Below are 14,794 nucleotides of genomic sequence, written 5' to 3'. Positions count from 1 at the left end.
TTGCAATAAGTAGTGGTCATAGGAAAACTAGCATCCCCAAGCTTAGGGTTTTGCATATTTTTAGCATGATTGTCACTAATAGAATTTGTAGTGAAACCATTGCAATCATGATTTTCCTCCAAAGAGCCCTCGTGAATCATTTCATAAATTTCTTCATCACGATTTTCAGATTCACGCATCTCAAGCAAAACTGCATAAAGATAGTCAAGTGCACTCAACTCACTAGCAATTCGTTCCACATAAGTGGGTCTCTTAAAGAGATTAGCAAGTGGATGAGGATCCATATCACTACATTTTTAGCAAGCGAAGATGCAAGAATATTGAGGGCACATGGCACACAAGCGAACAGAAAGCAAGAGAGAGAAAGGGTGAACGAAAAAGGCGAACGAAGGCAAATTGGTGAAGTGGGGGAGAGGAAAACGAGAGGCAACTCGCAAAAAAGTAAATGCAGGAGATGAGTTTGTGAGACCTACTCGGATAGATCTCTCCTTCCCCGGCAACGGCGCCAGAAATACTTCTGCTACTGCAACAAAAGACCTTCCAACGGCGCCAGAAATAGCAGTGTTGCTTGATACTCCTCAGTAACGGCACCAGGAATCCTTCTGCTACGGCTACGCCTTAAGGGACTTCCTAGGCAAATATGCAAAGGATTTCCCCCGTGGCCTTGGAGCCTTGCGTTGGTGTTCCCTCGAAGCGGAAAGGGTGATGTAGCACAACGGTGGTAAGTATTTACCTCAGTTTGAGAACCAAGGTATCGATCCAGTGAAGGAGAATCACAAGTGCCTGCACAAACACAAAAAGCTTGCTCCCAACGCTATGAAGGGGTTGTCAATCCCTTATAGATTGTTCGCCAAGTGAGAACTGAAAGCAGCAAAGTAACAAAGCAAAGTAAAAAACGAAAGTGGAAATGATAGATGTGAATAAACCCGGGCGCCGTAGTGTTTACTAGTGGCTTCTCTCATGAAAGCAAGTAGACGGTGGGTGAAAAAATTACTGTCGAGCAATTGATAGAACCGCGCAAAGAATAGTGGCTTTGATAAAGTGGGTTTGGAGAAGTCATGGCTTTAGTTGATGATAATCCCACTATTTTTGAAGAGCGTCAACTTTGCATGCATGTGGATCATGAAAAGAATATCCTATGTGATAGCTATATTGTTAATTTTGAATATGATCCCACATGTAATTGTTATGAGAGAGGAAAATATTGTGGTAGAAACTTTCATGTTACTAATTTACCTCTCGTTATGTTGAGATTGATATTGTCTCTTTCTTCTTCCTTGCATATGGTAACTATTGGTTGTCTTGAAAATCTGTTTTCCTATAAAATGCCTATGCATAGGAAGTATGTTAGCCTTAGATGTGATTTTCACATGCTTTATGATGCTCTCGTTGTGTTCCAATTCTTGTCTTTTGTGTGAGCATCATTGAATTATCAATGCCTAGCTAAGGGCGTTAAACAATAGCGCTTGTTAGGAGGCAACCCAATGAATTTATCTTTGCTTTTTCGCTTTCTGTTTTGTTGTGTCCACGCCATCATAATTCTGTTATGATTGTTTTTCTTGTGTTTCTTTTTGTGTTTGTGCCAAGTAAAACCATTATGACTAGTTTTGGTGATGGTTGTTTGATCATGCTGAAAAAGACAGAAACTTTGCGCTCACGAAATTATTTTTAATTCCTACTCAGAAAGTGATTTTGAGTTGATTCTTTTTGCTTCTGGTTCATATGCAAATTTCACTAATTGTAATAATTTTTCAGAATTTTGAGATACCAGAAGTATACGAAGTATACAGATTGCTACAGACTGGTCTGTTTTTGACAGATTCTGTTTCTGTTGTGTTGATTGCTTATTTTGATGAAACTATGGATAGTATCGGGGGGTACTAGCCATGGAAAAGTGATAATACAGTAATATAACAGAAATATAAATATAAATCAAGTTTGCTACATTACCTAAATAGGTGGTGATTTGTTTTCTTATGCTAACGATATCACAAGTTTCTATTTAAGTTTTGTGTTGTGAAGTTTTCAAGTTTTGGGTGATGTTCTCATGGACAATGGGATAAAGAGTGGAAAGAGATAAAGCTTGGGGATGCCCAAGGCATACCAAGACAAATTCAAGGACACCAAAAAGCCTAAGCTTGGGGCTGCCCCGGGAAGGCATCCCCTCTTTCGTCTTCAATCCATCGGTAACGTTACTTGGAGCTATATTTCTATTCACCACATGATATGTGTTTTGCTTGGAGCATCGTGTATTATAGGAGTCTTTTCTTTTTTGTTGTGTCACAATCATCCTTGCTGAACACCCTTTGAGAGAGACATGCACTCATCGTGATTTTTCTAGAATACTCATTGAGCTTCGCTTATATCTTTTTGAGTTAGGAAATTTAGCTCGCATGTGCTTCACATATATCTTTTGAGCTAGATAACTTTGCTCTAGTGCTTCATTTAGATCTTTTTAGAGCACGGCGGTGTCATATTTTGGAGAAATAAGAACTCTCGATCTTCACCTATATCTTTTTGAGAGTGCTCTCTCTAAGTAACTTGGTAATTGGCTTGTGCTATGAAAGTAGTCCTAAAGACTATAGGCATCCAAAGAGCATACAATAAAAACTTCCATATTCAAGTGCATTGATTAGTAAGAGAAGTTTGATTCCTCAAAATTAAGTTTCAAGACATGGATATGGTAATATTAGAGTTATGTTAGTAGGGTGTTGTGAATCTAGAAATACTTGTGTTGAAGTTAGTGATTCCCGTAGCATGCACGTATGGTGAACCGCTATGTTAGGAAGTCGGAGCATAATCGATTTATTGATTGTCATCCTTTGTGTTGCGGTCGGGATCCCGCGATGGTTAACACCTACCAACCCTTCCCCTAGGAGTATGCGTTTAGCACTTTGTTTCGATTACTAATAAAACTTTGGCAATAAGTATATGAGTTCGTCATGATTAATGTGAGTCCATGGTATAGATGCACTTTCACCTTCCACCATTGCTAGCTTCTCTAGTGCCGCGCAACTTTCGCCGGTGCACAAACCCACCATATACCTTCCTCAAAACAGCCACCATACCTACCTATTATGGCATTTTCATAGCCATTCCGGGATATATTGCCATGCAACTCCCACCTTTCCGTCTCATGACTTGTTCCGTCACTTTCATATTGCCATTGCATGATCGTAAGATATCTAGTGAGATGTTTCAATGTCATACGCTAAGCTAGATCGTTGCACATCCAGTACACCGCCGGAGGCATTTCCTATAGAGTCATCATTGTTCTAAGCATTGAGCTGTGAGTAAATAAAAGTGTGATGATCTTCATTATTAGAGCATTGTCCCATGTGAGGAAAAAATGAAAAGAGGCCAAAGATGCCCACCAAAAAAATGAAAAGAGGCCAAAGAGCCCAAACAAAAAAAGAGAAAAAAATGAGAGAAAAAGAGAGAAGGGACAATGCTACTATCTCTTTCCACACTTGTGCTTCACAATAGCACCATGTTCTTCATGATTGAGAGTCTCTTGTTTTGACACTTCCATATACTAGTGGGAATTTTCATTATAAAACTTGGCTTGTATATTCCAATGATGGGCTTCCTCAAAATTGCTCTAGGTCTTCGTGAGCAAGCAAGTTGGATGCACACCCACTAGTTCTTCATTTGAGCTTTCACACACTTATAGCTCTAAGTACATCCGTTGCATGGTAATCCCTACTCATTCACATTGATACCTATTGATGGGCATCTCCATAGCCCGTTGATACGCCGAGTCGATGTGACCATCTCCTCCTTTTGGCCTCACAAACTCCACCACACTCTATTTCACATATAGTGCTATATCCATGGCTCACGCTCATGTATTGCGTGAGAGTTGAAAAGGTTTGAGAAAGTAAGAGTGCGAAAACAATTACTTGGCCAATACCGGGGTTGTGCATGATTTAAATTCGTTGTGTGGGGATGATGGAGCATAGCCAGACTATATGATTTTGTAGGGATAACTTTTTTGGCCTTGTTATTTCGAAAGTTCATGATTACCTTGCTAGTTTGCTTGAAGTATTATTGTTTTCATGTCAATAGCAAACTATTGTTTGGAATCTTACGGATCTGAACATTCATGTCACATAAAAGAAGTTACAAAGGACAAATATGTTAGGTGGAATTCCACATCAAAAATTCAGTCTTTATCACTTCCCTACTCAAGGACGAGCAGGAGTTTAACTTGGGGATGCTTGATACGTCTCCAACGTATCAATAATTTTTGATGGTTCGATGCTATTATCTTGTCAACTTTGGATATTTTGTATGCATTTTATATCTTTTTGGGACTAACCTATTAACTCAGTGCCAAGTGTGAGTTCCTGTTTTTTCTGTGTTTTTGACCCTTTTCAGAGAAGAATATTAAACGGAGTCCAAACGGAATAAAACATTCGGAAATATTTTTTTCGTAACAGAAGATACGCATGGAGCTTGAGAACCAAGGCAAAGGGTCCCGGGGGAGGCCACAAGCCCCCTAGCCACGGCCTGGGGGCGCCTAACAGGCTTGTGGGCCCCCCGAGGCTCCTTTGCCCTACTTCTTCCGCCTATAAATTCCCTAAAAATCTGAAACCACGGGAGAGAGCCACGAAAATACTTTTCCGCCGCCGCAAGCTTCTGTCTCCGCAAGATCCCATCTAGGGACCGTTCTGGTGCCCTGCCGGAGGGGGATTCCGACACGGAGGGCTTCTTCATTAACACCATTGCCTCTCCGATGATGCGTGAGTAGTTCACCACAGACCTTCGGGTCCATAGCTAGTAGCTAGATGGCTTCTTCTCTCTCTTGGATCTTCAATACAAAGTTCTCCATGATCTTCATGGAGATCTATCCGATGTAATCTTCTTTTGCGGTGTGTTTGTCGAGATCCGATGAATTGTGGATTTATGATCAGATTATCTATGAATATTATTTGAGTTTCCACTGATCTTTTATATGCATGATTTCGTATCCTTGTAATTCTCTTCGAGTTGTGGGTTTCGTTTGGCCAACTTGATCTACAATTCTTGCAATGGGAGAAGTGATTGGTTTTGGGTTCATATCGTGCGGTGTCCTCACCAAGTGATAGAAGGGGTAGCGAGGCACGTATCATGTTGTTGCCATCAAGGGTTAAAAGATGGGGTTTATATCTATTGCATGAATTTATCCCACTACATCATGTCATCTCGCTTAAGGCGTTACTCTGTTTGTTATGAACTCAATACACTAGATGCATGCTGGATAGCGGTCGATGTGTGGAGTAATAGTAGTAGATGCAGAAAGTATCGGTCTACTTGTCTCGGACGTGATCCCTATATGTATGATCATTGCCTTAGATATCATCATGAGTTTGCGCCGTTCTATCAATTGCTCGATAGTAATTCGTTCACCCACCATAATATTTGCTATCATGAGAGAAGCCTCTAGTGAACACTATGGCCCCAGGGTCTACTTCACTTCATATTTTCAGCTCTACACTTTCAGTTTGTTGCACTTTCCGCCTTTAGATCTCACCTTGAAGTTAACCGTGAAGGGATTGACAACCCCTTTGTAGCGTTGGGTGCAAGTTTGTTTGTTTTTGCGCAGGTACTTTGGAGACTTGCCTTGATACTCCTATTGGATTGATACCTTGGTTCTCAAACTAAGGGAAATACTTACCGCTACTGTGTTGCATCACTCTTTCCTCTTCAAGGGAAAAACCAATGAAAGCTCAAGAGGTAGCGGGGCCCATGGGTCCCGTGCGCCTGCCCGTGTGCGTGATGGTGACCGGCGGTTCCCTCATGAGGAGGGTCGTCGGGATGACCGGCGTTCTCCTCGGGCGGATGGCTCGGCCTGGTGTCGGGATGCTTCGGCTCCCGGGCTGAGATCCGCAGGGCGTCGGTCTGCCGAGGCCCCTGTGGCACCGGCTCTGCCTAAAAAAAAGAAGTCCAAGAAGAAGAAGAAGGCGGCGGCGGTCCCTAGGATGGCCGTCGGACCTGCTCCATCTAGGGCCCCTGAGCACGCGGTTCCGGAGATCCCTCCTCGGGTTGGCCGCCAACGGACTCGCGACGAGACGATGTGCATCAACTATGGATGCACGGGTCACTTCCGCTCGGAGTGTGAGGCCCCTCTGCGATGCCCCACGACCCTTGCCTACCTTCGGTACGGTACGGAGGGGGTAGTTTCTACTACGTGGATACTGAGATTGAGGAAGAGGATGTTCAGCTACACCTAGCGACGGTCACTCTGGCCTCCGAGCAGGTGTTGCCGCAGGGGGTGGTGATCTCGGCTGACCTCATCCAGGCCGAGCTCGCCGCCTACATCGGCGACTTCCGCGGCTCCGACTTCGCTTGGGAGGTGACCGAGACGGCTCCCCTTGTCTTCTTGGTCCCCTTCCCCTCCGCTGAGCTACTCCAGGTGTGTTCTCACGATTTCATCCGCTGCCCCATCAACCAGTTCCTGATCTCCATCTATGCGGCGGCGGCGGAGCCTGATCCCGTGCCTCCTTTGGAGAAGGTGTGGGTCCTTGTCTACGGCTTGCCTAGAGGTGGCGGGTCCGCTCTGCGGGGCGGCAAGCTGACTCACATCCTCAAGGAGATCCCTGAGCCAGTGGGAAAGCTAGTGACCGTGGACTTGGCATCCTTCAAGGATGATGGGCCCGCCCGCATCGAGATCCTCTGCCCCGTGCCGGCGGAGATTGATGGCATGTCCCTTATTTTCTTCTTTGGCGCCAGGGGGAGGCGTCTCACCTTGGAGCTTGAGTTTCCAGTTCCTGAGGGTCGGCTCCATCAGGCCCCCACTGCGTATGTGCCTCGCGATGAGGGGCATGAGGGGGATGGGGGCTCGTGTGGGAGAGCTCCTTCCGTGAGCAGGATGACGGTGATGTTGGGCTTCCTGTGGCTCCGTATGATGGCCGGCTCAGCCCGGTTTCTACTGGTGGTGGCTATTCCGGTCAGACTTCTCACGTGGCACCTGGGGTTGTGGAAGTGGTCAGGGCCAGCCCTCCCCATGTCGCAACAGCGACGGCTGACCTAGAGATCGTGGAGGCGGACGTGTTGTGTGTGGGGATGGAGTTGTGCCCCTCGTCTTCGTCGCGCTCACCGGGGGTGGTCTGCTACTCGCGCTCGCCGGGGTCCCCCTCTTCCCCAGCCTTGGGGTCCCGGGAGCGGGAGCCGCCTCCGCCCTAGACCTGGGCATGCCGGTTGTGACCCCTACGGCAGCCGGCCCCAAGGCTCGGAGTGGGGCATCTCCATTGGTGTCAGCGTGCCAGAGTGCGAGGCTCAGCCCGTGTCGACTCCTCCTGGATGGCCGTGTCCCTACGATCCAGGAGAAAGCCACCCTGCGCGTTGATGTCAGTTGTGCTTCCCTGGCAACGACGCCAAGAATAGTCGTGTCGACGGCACCAGGAATCCTTCTGCTACGGCTACGCCTTAAGGGACTTCCTAGGCAAATATACAAAGAATTTCCCCCGTGGCCTTGGAGCCTTGCGTTGGTGTTCCCTCGAAGCGGAAAGGGTGATGTAGCATAGCGGTGGTAAGTATTTCCCTCAGTTTGAGAACCAAGGTATCAATCCAGTGGAGGAGTATCACAAGATCCTGCACAAACACAAAAAGCTTGCTCCCAACGCTATGAAGGGGTTGTCAATCCCTTACAGATTGTTCGCCAAGTGAGAACTGAAAGCAACAAAGTAACAAAGCAAAGTAAAAGCAAAAGTGGAAACGATAGATGTGAATAGACCCGGGGGCCGTAGTGTTTACTAGTGGCTTCTCTCATGAAAGCAAGTAGACGATGGGTGAACAAATTACTATCGAGCAATTGATAGAACCTCGCAAAGTCGTGACGTCATCTATGGCAATGATTATATTTATAGGCATCACGTCCAAAACAAGTAGACCGATACTTTCTACATCTACTACTATTACTCCACACGTCGACCGCTATCGAGCATGCATCTAGTATATTAAGACCAAAAGAACAGAGTAACGCCTTAAGCAATATGACATGATGTAGATGGACAATCTCATATCAAGGACACAGCCTATCTTGTTACCCTTGATGGCAACTACTTAATGTGTGCCTTATTGCCCCTACTGTCACTCGGAAAGGTCACCACATGATAGAACCCAAAACCAAGCACTTCTCCCATTGCAAGAATCATAGATCTAGTTGGCCAAACAAAACCCAAGACTCGGAGAGACTTACAAGGATATCAAATCATGCATATAAGAAATCAGCAAAGACTCAAATATATATCATAGATAATCTGATAACAAATCCACAATTCATCGGATCTCGACAAACACACCGCCAAAGAAGATTACATCGGATAGATATCCATGTAGATCATGGAGAACTTTGTATTGAAGATCTAAGAGAGAGAAGAAGCCATCTAGCTACTAACTATGGACCCGTAGGTCTGAAGTGAACTACTCACGAGTCATTGGAGGGTCGCTGATGATGATGCAGAAGCCCTCCAACTCCAAAGTCCCCTCCAGCAGGGCGCTGGGAAGGGTCTCCAGATGAGATCTCGCGGAAATGGAAGCTTGCGGCGGCGGAAAAGTATTTTCGTGGATCCCCTGATTTTTTGCTGTATTTTAGGGAATATGTAGGTCAAAGATCTAGGTCAGGGGGCGCTCAGGGAGGCCACAAGCCCTGCCACCGCCACTTCCCCCCTGGTGGCGGAGTGGGGGCTTGTGGGCTCCCTGGAGCCCTCTTGGATTGGCCCACAGGCCCCTGGTCTTCTTTCGTTCGGAAAAAAACCATTTTGGGTATTTTATTCTGTTTGGATTCCGTTCCAAAATCAGATCTTGAAAGAGCCAAAAACACAGAAAAAACAGGAACTGGCACTTGGCACTGAATTAATAAGTTAGTCCCAAAAAAGATATAAAAGGTACATAAAACATCCAAAGATGACAATATAACAGCATGAAACCATCAAAAATTATAGATACGTTTGAGACGTATCAAGCATCCCCAAGCTTAACTTCTGCTCGTCCTCGAGTAGGGAAGTGATAAAGAATGAATTTTTGATGCTTTCATGCTACCTAGGATAGATGTCCTTTGTAAATCCTCTTATGTGACGTGAATGTTCAGATCCATTAGATTCAAAACAATAGTTTGCTATTGACATGGACACAATAATAATTCAAGCAAACTAGCAAGGTAATCATGAACTTTCAAAATAACAAGGCCAAAAGAAAGTTATCCCTACAAAAGCATATAGTCTGGCTATGCTCTATCATCATTGCACAACGAATTTAAATCATGCACAACCCCGGTATTGGCCAAGCAATTGTTTCACACCTTTACTTTCTCAAACCTTTTCAACTCTCACGCAATACATGAGCGTGAGCCATGGTTATAGCACTATAGATGGTGTGGAGTGTGGTGGAGGTTGCAAGACAAAAAAGGAGAAGATAGTCACATTAACTAGGCATATCAATGAGCTGTGGAGATGCTCATCAATAGATATCAATGTGAATGAGTAGGGATTGCCATACAAATGATGCACTCGAGCTAAAAGTAAGTGAAAGCTCTTAAAGAAAACTAGTGGGTGTGCATCCAACTTGCTTGCTCACGAAGACCTAAGGCAATTTTGAAAAAGCCTATCATTGGAATATACAATCCAAGTTATAAAATGAAAATTTCCCACTAGCTATATGGTGGTGACAAAACGAGAGACTCTCAATCATGAAGATCATGGTGCTTAATATGCACAAGTGTGGAAAAGTGGTAACATTGTCCCTTCTCTCTTTTTCTCTCATTTTTTTGGTGGGCTCTTTGGCCTCTTTTTTTTGGTGGGCTTCTTTGGCCTCTTTTGTTTCCTCACATGGGACAATGTTCCATTAATTATGATCATCACACTTTCAACTCAAAACTTAGAGAAACAATGACTCTATATGGAATGCCTTCGGTAGTGTACCGTGACGAAGATCTAGCATGGCATGGACATTAATGGAAACATCATGCTAGCTATCTTACGATCATGCAATGGCAATGTAGATGTGGTGGCACATGTCATGGTGGTAGTTTCATGGCAATATATCTCGGAATGACTTTGAAAAAGCCATAGTAGGTAGGTATGGTGGCTGTTTTGAGGGAGGCTAATGGTGGGTTTTGTGCACCGGCGAAAGTTCAACGGCACTAAGAAGATAGTGATGGTGGAAGGTGAAAGTGCATGTAAACCATGGACTCAACACTAGTCATGAAGAACTCATATACTTGTTGCAAAAGTTTTATTAGTAATCGAAACAAAGCATTCAACTCATACTCCTAGGGGAAGGGTTGGTAGGTATAAACCATCGCGCGATCCCGACCGCCACACAAAGGATGACAATCAAAAGACTAATGATGCTCAGACTTCATCACATAGCGGTTCACCATACGTGCATGCTACGGGAATCACTAACTTCAACACAAGTATTTCTAGATCCACAACACCTTACTAGCATGACTTCAATATTACCATAACCACAACTCAAAACTCAAAACTAATTGAGATGAATCAAACTTCTCTAACTATTCAATGCACATGCAGGTGGAAGTTTTCGTATCCATTTGGATAACTACCCCTTTTGAGACTACTTTCAAAGCATAGATCAACTACCAAGCCATGCACCACTGCGCTCTAAAAAATATAAATGAAGCACATAGAGCAAAAGTATCTAGCTCAAAAGATATAAGTGAAGCACATGTGAGCTGAATTGTCTACCCAAAAGATATAAGTGAAGCTCAACAAAATCACGGTGAGTGCATGTCTCTCTCTCTCTAGGTGTGCAGCAAGGATTATTGTGACACAACAAAAATAAAAGACTCCTACGATACAAGACGCTCCAAGCAAAAACACATAACATGTGGTGAATAAAAATATAGCCCCAAGTAACGTTACCGATGGATTGAAGACGAGAGAGGGGATGCCTTCCCGGGGCATCCCCAAGCTTAGGCTTTTACGGCATCCTTGAATATCTTGGGGTGCCTTGGGAATCCCCAAGCTTGACCTCTTGCCACTCTTTATCTCTTTGTCCATAAGAACTTCACCCAAAACTTGAAAACTTCACAACACGAAACTTAAATAGAAACTCGTGATAATATTAGTATGAGAAAGCAAACCACCACTTCCTTAGGTACTGTAGCAAACTTAAATTCTACTTGTGCTGATGTTGGATTACTGTATTTTCAATCTTCGATGGCTAATACCCCCCGATACTATCCATAGTTTCATCAAAATAAGCAACCAACACAACAAAAACAGAATCTGTTAACAGTAGACCAGTCTGTAGCAATCTGTATATTTCGTATACCTCTGTTACTTCAAAATTCTGAAAAATTACGACAGTCTGAAGAATTTGCGTAGAAATCATCAGAAAAAAAGAATCAACTCAAAATCACTTACAGAAAAAAATGAAAATTCGTTTCGTGAGCAGAAAGTTTATGTCTTTTCGAGCATGACCAAATGATCATCCCCAAGACTAATCATAACGGTTTTTCTTGGCACGAACGCAAAAAGAAACAAAAAAAACACAATCATAACAGAATTATGAAAGTGTGGAAAACACAAAACAGAAAGACAAAGGATAGATTCGTTGGGTTGCCTCCCAACAAGCGCTATTGTTTAAGGCCCTTAGCTAGGCATTGATTTCAATGATGCTCACACAAAAGACAAGAATTGAAGCACAGCGAGAGCATCATGGAGCATAGGGCTAGCACATTTAAGTCTAACTCACTTCCTATGCATAGGGATTTTGTGAACAAACAACTTGCTGGAGCAAGAATCAACTAGCATAGGAAGGCAAAACAAGCATAGCTTCAAAAATTTCAACACATGGAGAGGAAGCTTGATACTATTGCAATAAGTAGAAGCATATGATCCTCTCTCATAGTAATTTTCAGTAGCATCATGAATGAATTCAACAATATAACCAGCACCTAAGGCTTTCTTTTCATGATCTACAAGCATGCAAAGTTGACGCTCTTCAAAAATAGTGGGATTATCATCAACTAAAGTTATGACGTCTTCAAACCCACTTTCAATATTATTGCAAATATCATATTCATCATGAGGTTTGAACAAATTTTCAAGATCATAAGAAAGATCATCACCCCAATCATGATTATTGCAACAAGTAGTGGACAAAGCAAAACTATCATCCCCAAGCTTAGGGTTTTGCATAATTTCAGCATGATTATCACTAATAGAATTTATAGTGAAACCATTGCAATCATGCTTTTCATCCAAGGAGACCTCGTGAATCACTTCATAAATTTCTTCCACACAATTTAGAGATTCATGCATCTCAAGCAAAACTCCATAAAAATAGTCAAGTGCCCTCAACTTACTAGCAATTCGTTCCACATAAGTGGGTCTCTTAAAGAGATTAGCTAGTGGATGAGGATCCATATCACTAGATTTTCAGCAAGCGAAGATGCAAGCATATTGAAGGCACATAGCACACAAGCAAAGGAAAGGCAAACAGAAAAGGAAAAAGAAAATGGCAATGGAGAAAGGAAAATGAAAACGGCAAATGTGAAGTGGGCGAGAGGAAAACGAGAGGCAACTGGGAAAAAAAAGTAAATGCAGGAGATGAGTTTGTGAGACCTACTTGGATACATCTTGATCTCTCCTCCCCGGCAACAGCGGCAGAAATACTTCTGATGTCAGCTGTGCTTCCCTGGTAACGGCGCCAGGAATAGTCGTGTCGACGGCACAAGGAATCCTTCTGCTACGGCTACGCCTTAAGGGACTTCCTAGGCAAATATGCAAAGGATTTCCCCCCTGGCCTTGGAGCCTTGCGTTGGTGTTCCCTCGAAGCGGAAAGGGTGAAGTAGCACAGCGGTGTTAAGTATTTCCCTCAGTTTGAGAACCAAGCTATCGATCCAGTGGAGGAGTATCACAAGATCCTGCACAAAAACAAAAAGCTTGCTCCCAACGCTATGAAGGGGTTGTCAATCCCTTATAGACTGTTCGCCAAGTGAGAACTGAAAGCAACAAAGTAACAAAGCAAAGTAAAAGCGAAAGTGGAAATGATAGATGTGAATAGACCCGGGGGCCGTAGTGTTTACTAGTGGCTTCTCTCATGAAAGCAAGTAGACGGTGGGTGAACAAATTACTGTCAAGCAATTGATAGAACCGCGCACAGTCGTGACATCATCTATGGCAATGATTATATATATAGGCATCACGTCCAAAACAAGTAGACCGATACTGTCTGCATCTACTACTATTACTCCACACGTCGACCGCTATCCAGCATGCATCTAGTGTATTAAGTCCAAAAGAACAGAGTAACGCCTTAAGCAAGATGACATGATGTAGATGGACAATCTCATATCAACGACAGAGGCCATCTTGTTACCCTTGATGGCAACTACTTAATGCGTGCCTTGCTTCCCCTACTATCACTGGGAAAGGTCACCATATGGTAGAACCCAAAACCAAGCACTTCTCCCATTGCAAGAATCATACATCTAGTTGGCCAAACAAAACCCAAGACTTGGAAAGACTTACAAGGATATCAAATCATGCATATAAGAAATCAGCAAAGACTCAAATATATATCATAGATAATCTGGTTACAAATCCACAATTCATCGAATCTCAACAAATACACCGCCAAAGAAGATTACATCGGATAGATCTCCATGAAGATCATGGAGAACTTTGTATTAAAGATTGAAGAGAGAGAAGAAGCCATCTAGCTACTAGCTACGGACCCGTAGGTCTGAAGTGAACTACTCACGAGTCATTGGAGGGGCGATGATGATGACGAAGAAGCCCTCCAACAGCAAAGTCCCCTCCGGCAGGGTGCCGGGAAGGGTCTCCAGATGAGATCTCGCAGAAACGGAAGCTTGCGGCGGCGGAAAAGTATTTTCGTGGATCCCCTGATTTTTTTGTTGTATTTTAGGGAATATATAGGCCAAAGATCTAGGTTAGGGGGCGCTCAGGGAGGCCACAAGCCCTACCACCGCCGCCTCCCCCCTGGTGGCGGAGTGGGGGCTTGTGGGCTCCCTGGAGCCCTCCTGGCTTGGCCCACGGCACCTGATCTTCTTCCGTTTGGAAAAAAATCATTTCGGGGATTTTATTCCGTTTGGACTCCGTTCCAAAATCAGATCTGAAAAGAGCCAAAAACACAGAAAAAAACAGGAACTGGCACTTGGCACTGAATTAATAAGTTAGTCCCAAAAAAGATATAAAAGGTACATAAAACATCCAAAGATGACAAGATAACAGCATGAAACCATCAAAAATTATAGATACGTTTGAGACGTATCACGCGCGGCTCCTCCCTCGGTGTCAGTTCCCTCCTCGGTGAGGGCGCCACGCAGACGTCCCCCCACACGTCTCAATCCCACTGAGCACCGTCTTGAGATGCGTGGGCCTAGCTCCAGGCGGCCTCCCTCGGACCGGGGGCCACCGCTGCCCCCTCTGCGCGGGGGTGACGTGGCCGCCCGTCTAAGGTTCTCCCCCGACCCGCGATTGATGGGTGGGCTAGCTCGTCCCCGCTTGCGGGGCCTAGGGACTCCTATGAGGTTATTAAATGAAGCTCCTATGTTGGAACATCAGGGGCTTCGGCCTCACTGGCCGGCTACGGCAGCTCATCGAGTATGTGCGACAGGAAGCGATTGACATAATGGGATTACATGAGACGAGTCGCGAGGATTTTAGCATGCATGAGCTCCAGAGGCTTTCCCATCACCAGTTTGCTTGGCAGTGTATGCCTGCTGCGGGCCACACTGGGGGCAACCTCTTCGGAGTAAGGGAGGATACTTTCTCGGTCGACGATATGGACCGTGGGTAATTTTTCTTGAGCATGTTCG

Source organism: Hordeum vulgare, chromosome 3H (assembly GCF_904849725.1).
Source record: "Hordeum vulgare subsp. vulgare chromosome 3H, MorexV3_pseudomolecules_assembly, whole genome shotgun sequence".
Lineage (NCBI taxonomy): Eukaryota > Viridiplantae > Streptophyta > Magnoliopsida > Poales > Poaceae > Hordeum > Hordeum vulgare.
Note: the sequence above shows the minus strand (reverse complement) of the source record.